Source organism: Anabas testudineus, chromosome 16, assembly GCF_900324465.2.
Source record: "Anabas testudineus chromosome 16, fAnaTes1.2, whole genome shotgun sequence".
Classification (NCBI taxonomy): Eukaryota; Metazoa; Chordata; class Actinopteri; order Anabantiformes; family Anabantidae; genus Anabas; species Anabas testudineus.
This window is the reverse complement of record NC_046625.1, coordinates 15555797-15564012: the sequence shown is the minus strand read 5'-3', so window position 1 is coordinate 15564012 and position 8216 is coordinate 15555797.

The following is an 8216-nucleotide window of genomic DNA, read 5'->3' as shown; positions in this document are numbered from 1 at the left end:
GGACCTCTAACTATATGTCATATGGGCATAGACCTTTACAATAGCATTTATCAAACAATATCGAACCAGGAAGAGCATAATATGACCCATTTATTGTGTGAATGTTTGTGTGTGTGGTTGTGCATCTGCCTTAAATCTTTGTTCTGACCACTATAGAAAGATGCACCGTCCTAACATCCCTTCCTTCCTTCCTTCCTTCCTACCGTCCTTCCTTCCTTTCTTTCTTTCTTTCTTCACACCGTTTCGGCCAGCTTGAGAAAAGAAAAGAACGGGGAATCATATGTGTGTACCTAGTTTGTTTTCAGAGGTCACACCAAGATCTTCTCCTCTATTGACTGAGACCACATGGCGTACTGCAGTCTGTGTGAGTACAGGGTCGTTGCAGAAAGAATTACCATATGACTTATGATCAACATATCACTTTGAAAGGATCTTTGATATTGAAGAACTTGATCGCTCGAGTCGCGCTCGCTGCTGTGTTTAAATTTCCCTGGGTAGGACTTCCTACAAACTGTGCAGGGCTGAATTATAACACAAATGAGGAGACCTGACCTAAACCAAAACAACACCGGCACATTTTTTAATAAAAAGCCTGATGTTACTCAGCTGTATCATCTTCCAATAACAAGATGTACATAGGAGACAAAAGATAGAAGAAAGACTGAAGGTTTTTGGCCATTCAGCCAGACATGATGAAGGCTAAACAGATGAAAAAGGTTTGCCTTTTTGAAAACATGATTACCCTAACAGCAAATAAGCCAATATTTGTTTTTACAATTCCTCACTGTACTGATTTTAGAAGAAAAAAAAAAAAAAAACAACATCTCACCAAAAATTTGGAATACTAAACAACCAATATCTAAAATAATTTATGATTTCATTACAGGCGTCTTTTTCTGCGCTTTTTAAGCCTTTTATTCCATATTCGGTGTAGTGCTCTTGAAAACACAATCTGGGTTTAAAGTACCACTGAAGCAGCTTGATGTGGCAATCTAATGACATCAAAATGCAGATTGGGAGCTTTGGCTTTGGCACAAAAACACCTCTCACTTCAACTCACTGACAACTGTACGCCGTGTGACACGCACATACAAATACACACACATGGATGTAAGCTCACTCATACAGACACACAAGCACAACTATGGGTAACAACCACACCTCCTGAATGCCACACACACACACACACACACAGTACTCCACTCACACAGTTTGCACAGTTAAATCAAACTGATTTGCTACCATTGTGAGAGGAAATTAGCATAACAAGGATGGGATCAAATGAGGTAGTTACAGCTTGAATCATAAATTGCAGACTGAGCGAACGTGTGCCTGCAAATGGATTGTAGTTCACATCAGTATTCATGAAAAGAGAAGAGTAAGCTTCAGAATGGGTTGTGCTTTTATTTCATTGTGACTTTTTTTTGTAAAAACCTTACATTTCAGTTTTTTTTTTTTTTCTTGCTCTCTAAATGACCACTGACGGTTTCTCCAATATTCAGTTTAATTAAGTTTTACGACTGGAGGACCAAGCAAACATCTTTACATAGCATTGTGAGATGTTAAGTGTGTGGATGCTATCTTACCATAATTTTCCATCATTTGTGAAGATACCATGCAGCTTAGCTTATATGGATATACTGACTTTATCCATTCCTATGAGGGCGCATGCATTCACCCGATCCAATCAACATTATGTTTCCATACAACATAAGCACATATACAGTCCATTTTTCTCTGGGCTCAACCACCTGTTTCTTATTGTTTCTCAGACCTCAGGAAAGTCAGAAAGAGTAGATGGTGTATTGTACCAGTAGTGGAAGTATTTTTATTATCCAACTATATGTGCTTATAGTCATACATACATTCATGAATATATCAGGAATGGAGCATATTGTCTTCTGCTAAACATGAAGACTTTTAACCAGTATTAAATAAATTTTTAATACACTTGTCACTTTCACTTGGTGTCAATGAAACACTTAAGATTAAGCACAACATCGCAATATGAATTACTTACATATCCTCTCTTTGGAATTCTCCTTGCATTAGTAAGATATAGATGACTGCCAAAACAACACTATCTCTTTAGCATTACAAGTATGATAATCTTTTTTAAATAGGGCTGTAGGCCAATTACTTATTAATTATAACACTGAATTAATGATCCATAGTCACTGTTTGAATTTTAAGAGCTGGTGGAGTTTACATAATGGTAATTAAAACAGTTTCTCTCCATCTCTTTCCCTGTTCCTCATTCAACATTGTTATTCTCATGCTTCCCATGCTTTCTTATTTAATCTCTCACACTTTCAGTTCATTCTAAGGTTCCTAAATCTTCGATTCTGACAGAAAGGTAACCAACATGGTGGACATATTTTAAAAGAGGCTGCACTATTCAACTCTATATTCCACCCTATCTTGCCATATCTTTGATTTAAAGCAAAATTTTACAAGAAGCATATGCCAATGACTGTATGATAGCATTAGTGGTGAATGTAATGTTCTTGTGGTTACTTGACTGTGGGTGTGTTTCAAAACATTTTCTTCAACTGCCCAAAGTTTTAACCAAAAGAAGAGGTTTTGCTGACTGCATACAAAAGCAAGATTTTCCTGTAAGAACACACTTGTCTCAGTCTCTCAATGATGCAGCAAGAGACACAGAACCCTCTCCAACTGAGTTATGATTCAACACACATGCCAAAGTGAAAGACTGGAGGTTAAAAGAACACTCCAGTCAACAACTGTTTTTGAGAAACACTCACTACCAGTAGGTTTGAAAGGTGACTCTGGAAAGTTTGCAGCTTCCTCCTTTGCAGTGACAACAGATATGAACAGGACAGCATCGCAGCAGGTAGGATGGGTTTGAAAGGTTGAACCCAGTCTTGACAAGGACAAATGGAAGAACAATAGCAAATGACTTCCAAAGCATAATCTAATACAGCTAGCTAGTTAAAGTTACCAGTAATTATTGGTCAGAATTAGTTATTTAAAGCTGAACAGCACAATGTCTTGGGTGGCATTTATAACTGATGACTGCTTATCTGCCTCCTGTCACACAACCCCTGCTTTAAAATAAGGTCACTATATGTTGGATTGTTTAAATATCTAAAAGAGCTGGCACTTCTATACTAGTATCTTGAATTAAACAGAGCACATACCCTCTTTAATAGTTGCATAGCAGTAACATGGCAAATAATTGATCAGACTGGTGCATACTTTATGTCAGCCTTTCATACAGTTTCGAACTGGCGCTTCAATTTATAAGTAAACACTGGGCCAAGTGAAGTGGAACCGTGACAGAATTGTTTTTCTGCCTTTGTTTGCACGTGTTGAGAGAATGGGATGCACTCCCAGGTCGAGTGGAAAAAGTTGATGTTGATAACTTACATAATGACTTCTTCAATATCAAAAGGTTAATATAATATTCGTATGTGATATTTTGCTTGTTAAATATTAACCAACCTGGATCCGGAGAGCTTAACCCTTCATATGATTATGAGGTTATTGAAAAATACATCCCAGCTTCCAGTCATGACTGATATCACAGGGAATCCACATATTAGCTAATAAAAAACCGAATCCAAAACAGAAACTTTCGTCTTAATCAAAAAAGCTTTTGTTACTTATTCTGCTCCATGTCTCATAGTGACGTTTCCCTGAATCTAATTAAGCTTGAGCCTGTAAGGATAAAAAGTAAGCTTGTTAATACATTCTGGGAGTAATGAAAAAATAAAGAAGAAGAATGAAATACACACAAGCACTGTCTCCTATTTATTGCTTTAGAAATTATATTGATCTAATAACCCAGAGCTGTGAGACCACATAGGAGGTGATCATTATATTGGGAAAAAAATATGGCAATGGGGGGATAGGGGCAGAAAGAAGTAGAAAGAAAACCGGACAAGGATTAGAAGAAAGAGAAAGAGAGAAAAAAGGTGAAGGGAAGTCTGTATATGAAGATGAGGCAGCAATGAGCAGACAAGAATGAAATCAATGCACCACAACATCCACAACATCTCCTGTCTTTGTATTTCACTCCACTTAGAAATCTCAGTTCCACCAATGAGAACTAATTGTGCCAAGCCAAAGAGCCCAAACTGAGAATGGTTAAAAAGCAAAAGTATTTTCTAACAGCTATATTTTAATAAGAAAATCCACAGCTTCTGGATGGATATTTTGTTATGAATATTTGTATGGCTTTAGACCACCCATTAGATTTTTTCCTTAGCTGTGAACACAGAAAAAAGCAAGGTAAATATTCAATCTACTAGTTCATGACCTCCTTTTCTATAACTACCACTCTTTAACTTGGGATTTGTGGAACTCAATCAATAATAATCATCACTTCAAACAAACAATCCAACACTTCCTGAAGACAGCACTTACTAAACACACCATCACCAGCCTCTTGCTCCTCTTCATCACCTCACTCCAATATCTACCGCATGCATTCAAACATATACAGCATCCCTGCCACCCAGACACTTAAATTAATAAACCCACATTCAGCAGCAAATCTCCATATGAGAGCTGCACAATAGCAGTTCTTTGCACATCCACACACACACACACATTTGAGCATCTTAACAAACAGGCACAGTGCCGAACATGAGCACCGACGTTGACGCATATAATATGCGCAGGTATTCTACATGCATCTCATTGCAACAAGAAGAGGAAAAGGCAAAAAGAGGGGTGGCAGTTTCTTCAGCAACCCAGAGACTTTACAGTGAGTCACGGTAAAGTCGGCTGGAAAGTGATGGAATATCCTTCAGAGCATGGATCGTGGTAATTGCCTCTGTGTATGTGTATGGGATAGAAAGAAAGAAAAAGAAAAAGTGTGTGTGTGTGTGTGTGTGTGCGTGCGTGCATGTGTGTGTTGCCAGCACCTCCAGGCTGAACTCATTATTCCTTCTCCCAGAACCCCGTTGGTTCTCTGGAAACTGCAACACAGAGCAGAGCAACCTGTGTGTGTGTGTGTGTGTGTGTGTGTGTGTGTGTGTGTGTGTGTGTGTGTGTGTGTGTGTGTGTGTGTGTGTGTGTGTGTGTGTGTGTGTGTGTGTGTGTGTGTGTGTGTGTGTGTGTAAGCATGTGCAGGACTATGGCTTTCCCCTTGGAGCTGTGCCTCTGAACTATTTATTGTAAAAGTGAAAGGGATAAAGAGATGTGGATGGTGTACAAAGGAAGGGAGAAATGAAAATGAAAAGAAGTCACACAGGGAGCAAAACAAGAGCTGTCAACAAGTCATGTCAACAAGTGTGAGAGGTGACACTAAAGAAATCACATTTGACATAATTAGCATTTTTTTATGCAAAATATGTTACTAATTTGGTTCAGAAACCTACAAACTTACACCTGTCAGCAGATTTCTTTCCTTCCTCTAAACCTTGCTTTTAAACTGTGACATGTGTAGTACCTGAAGAAATATGTTCTTATGTGTGCAGAGATAATACATGTGAACATACATGTGGAAATCCAACGCCACATAGACATATCAGAAATGCTCCAAAAATAAAATGTTTCAAATGCACCATTAACGTGCAGCTTGGTCAGTGCACAGAGCCACAAGTCGTGACATCGCTCTGCCAGGGGATCTGATATGTGGAGTTCATTCACAGATGACTGCAGAGTCATCATGGTATAATTAGCATTTCAACCTTCTTACTAAGCAAGATTAGGGAGGCGCATACGCACAAACGCACACGAACGCATCGCATCCCTGTCATTTTGATAATTAATGTCAATATAATAAAAGGCAGCATGTCTAAATTTGAGACTTTGGGAAAGACAGACATCATGCGAAGCAAAATGAAGTGGCATGATAAAGTGATAACACACACACACACACAAATCTGCACACACACGCCTAGATGTGCTTTCTTGTGGTTGGAGCTTGGTGTGTGTGTTAAGTTAGTTGAGTTCAGTAGAACAAAAGAATAAAGAATTGCTCGGATAATGTATGTATTTATCTTTGTGTTTTTTGTTTTTTTCTTAACCCTAACATGCTGAGTTCAGAGCAGGTCAGCTTATCATTTTTTCACAATATTTGCTTTTCCAGTTATGCATGTGACAAAACGCCACAAAACCTCAGCAGCATGATAAATTCTACCACGTTAAATGCAATTAACACCAGCAGTCATCTCTCATATCAGAAAATCACAGCCAGGCGTGAGCAGGATGGATGTTTGCTTCGTCATATAAGCTGAATGTTCTCTGTAATCATGTTTAGAACCTATTTCCATTTGAGCATCTGTCCTCTAATTCAAAACCCAATCTCTCAGTCTGCACTTGCTATGATTTTCCTTTATCCCATTTTCTCTGTTATCTTCCTAGTGTATCTTTCTCTGTCTTTCTGCAAAATGACATTTATCTTTCTTGTTTTGCCGCCTTCCAGTCAGGTTAGTGGTCAGCTGGAGAACACAGACTGTGATACATTTAGAGGTAGTCTTCAGTGCTGCAGTCCAATTCTCGCTAAGATAGTCAAACCAACTTTTTATCATGTATCTAAAGATGTTTGGTGTGTCAACATTTCTGAAACAGTCCCTGCCTCCAGCGAAATTGTCAATGTGTTGAGGTGTTCTGTTACAGAGGCTCGTTTATTATAGAGAGCAAATTGCTAACGTCAGATGTTCAATTTATGAATGTTATCATTCATCGTCTAGAGTCTGGTTCTCATAGTTCTTCTGTGGGCTTGTAATTACATCAAATGTGGCCCTGAGAAAAGCAGAGTGGGAGGAGTGAGGAGTCTCGCAGAAGACATGCTGCGTTCAAGAGGAATGAACAATGAATTTCTGTTGAAGTACGTGAAAGCTCCCAAAGTCATTTGGCTGATGCACTCATGACATTTGATAAATTTGACAATCTTTGTAAAGATTATATCAGAGCAGTGTAATGAATGGCATTAACATTATATCTGTCCACAGAGAGTTCATTGACAAGTAAAGAATATAAGCATTGAACAGTAGTTGCAGGAGATTTTCATGGAACATTAGGAAAAAAAACCTTATCTTGAGATTTAAATTGTCATGTGCAGGCAACAAGTTAATCAACACTTTAAAGAAAAAATATTACACTTTTGCCATAGTAACGTGACTTTCAAGACATCAGCTGCTAGTTTTAAAGTTGAGTGTGTGCAACATCACATCTGCCAGCCCTGAAGTGCCATAGTTAAATCCAGTCATCTGCTGGAATCGTTAATTCTTTCCAATTTAGGTAAATCGTGCCACAGTGGAAGTACCGTAGCCTTGGATCTGTCCTTTAATGATCATGTGGCAGCGTTGTCCAGTCCTTGTGTTCCTGAGGGCTCCAACACCAGGCCTCTCTGTAGCCTACATGTGTTGGGCTGTGTCAGCAGCTGGAGCTGTAAGCCTCATTTACCAGATTTAGATCAGTTACGTTGCACCTCAGGTTAACTGCTGAAAAGTACAGGAAAATAAAGAAAGATAGCATCTGAACTAAAAACAAACCCATAAAAATGTCCTAGAGCAGCAGCTATTACTGTGTTGTATACGACTTTGAAACAAAGCCAGTGGCATTTAGAATTAAGTATTACTGCCAGGTCAAAAGTTGCTTGCAAAGCAGTTTTGCTGAGAGCTGTCTTTTAATTCAGATCTCATGTAAAGCAACAACAGATTACAAAGAGGTGGTGCACAGTTTGAAGATAAGGACGGAGAGGTGGGGGTTGGAAAGTTAAAAAGCTACATTAGCAACATTCAAAGAAATAAAAAATCGAATATTGTTTTCAGCTAGAATATGAACAAAAATAAAACGGATGAAATAGATCATTCTAGGTTAAACAGAGTAATATTCAGTGTAGACAAATGTGTATTACAGAAGAGAAACAGAAGCTGAGCCAAGGTCTTCCCCACAGGACAGGGACAGGACAGGAGAGTGGATAGAGTTCCCAGGTCTGCTGCAGCTGGTGGACATGACAGCATGGGAAAACAGCAGGAGGAGTAGATGGAGGGGGAGAAGGTAGAATGATGCAGCTGTGTTGTGGGAAACCGGAGTTGAGCTGGATGTGTGTCGAGCCGTTACTAAACTGTTGGGGCAGTAAATACAGCTCCTCTTCCCATGACAGTGCAGGTTGGCTCTGCTTCACTGCCATGTCTCTGTTGTTGTGTCTTTATGCTAAGCTAACTGGATGCAGGATCGCAGGCCGTGCACTGCTTGGATAAAGTTAAAGACTCGTGCAACGTTTTAACAACAGTCAT